This window comes from Lolium rigidum, chromosome 1 (genome assembly GCF_022539505.1).
Source record: "Lolium rigidum isolate FL_2022 chromosome 1, APGP_CSIRO_Lrig_0.1, whole genome shotgun sequence".
Taxonomy (NCBI): Eukaryota; Viridiplantae; Streptophyta; class Magnoliopsida; order Poales; family Poaceae; genus Lolium; species Lolium rigidum.
In genome coordinates this window covers 251,285,437-251,287,054 of record NC_061508.1, presented here as the reverse complement: position 1 = coordinate 251,287,054, position 1,618 = coordinate 251,285,437, and positions in this window count along the sequence as shown.

Sequence of the window (1,618 nt, the reverse complement as noted above, 5' to 3'; positions counted from 1 at the left end):
GAAACTCCCGAGCCCGGCCCCTGCAGCTGGCTCGAGCCGGAAAAGCAAACGTGGCAGGCCAAGTACGCCACCCCGGCGAATCTTCGAGTGCAACTCCTACGGCCGATACGGCGGATCGGATCGGTACAATGCCGAGAGACCGGTTCGGCATGATGCCGAAAAGAAGGGCGGTCGGCTATTCCAAGCCGTACCACGACGATTACGAGATGATCCCGCTCGCCACCAAAATATCGGCTCCACGACTTCTCCAAATTCGGTGGATCGGATGGCTCCGGCTCCATCGAGCACGTCGGCCGATATTTGGCTCAACTAGGACCGGCTTCGGTGTCGGATCAGCTACGCGTGAGGCTCTTTTCACGGTCCCTCACGGGATCGGCTTTTGGATGGTACACCTCTCTACCGACGAACTCCATCCAGTCTTGGAAGCAATTGGAAGAACAGTTCCATATGCAATACCATTCGAAGCTTCCGAGTCCGGCATTGCCGATCTAGCACAACTACGTCGAAGCGCGGGGAAACGGTGACGAGAATACATCCGGCGCTTCAGGAATCTTAGGAACCGATGTTATTCGGTTCGTATAACCGAAAAGGAAGCGATCGAGTTGGCGATAGCGAGGCCTTGCAACACAGCTCAAGGACATGGCCTCCCAAGCAGATTATCCCTCGGCCGGCGCACATGGTTCGGAAACTATCGGCATATGAACGAGCGCCACCCCGACCTGTACCAAGACAAGTTCAAGCGTGCGGTAGTCATGGTCGATACGGAGGAGGATGAAGTGCCTGCGGGAGGCCAAGAGATAGCGGTGGCCGAGTGGACGCGGGGAGGAACCCCGTGGCCTGCAAATGGGTAAAGCCGCCGGGGCCGCCCGGGGGATTTGATTTTGACGTGACCAAGACCGAACAAATCTTCGACCTCCTACTCAAGGAGAAACGAGTTGACGGTTCTCGAAGGTCTCAAGTTCCCCACGGCGAAAGAACTAAACGGAAAGCCGTATCGCAAATTCCACAACTCGCTTTCCCATGCCACCAACGACCGCCGGGTGTGGCGTCGGCACATCCAAGCGGCGATAGAGAAGGGGCGGCTAATTTTCAACCGAGTACGCCATGAAGGTCGACACCCAACCCTTCCCCGCCGTTAACATGGTAGGAATCACCTACCCCGAAGGTTGCCGGCCAGGCCCCTCGTTCGAGCATCAACATGGTAGGGCCCGGAAACCACTCGGCAAAGATGGAGATGAGGGCAGCTGCTCTCACGGCAAGGATACAGATGAGGCCGCTCCATGCGATCGGCTCCGTCATGATGGCAAGCGCTATGTCACGGAGGGAGAGGTGAAGAATATAAGATATCGGCGACCCCTCTCGATCACCTCCTCAACAAATATGTTAATCGGTATGGTCAACGCCGGCGACCCTATTACAGAGAAGATCGTTTGGCTAGAGAAGCCAGAAGATATCGTCGGCAGGAGCACGATGAGGAGGAGCATGAGCGCTATGCCACGGAAGCATCAAGGGAGCAAGACAACAACGCCAGGCATTGGGACTGCCCCTTCTTCGGACTACTCGCCGGGATTCGAGGAATGAGCCGATTGCCCACAATCGGCAATTGCCCAGAATGCAA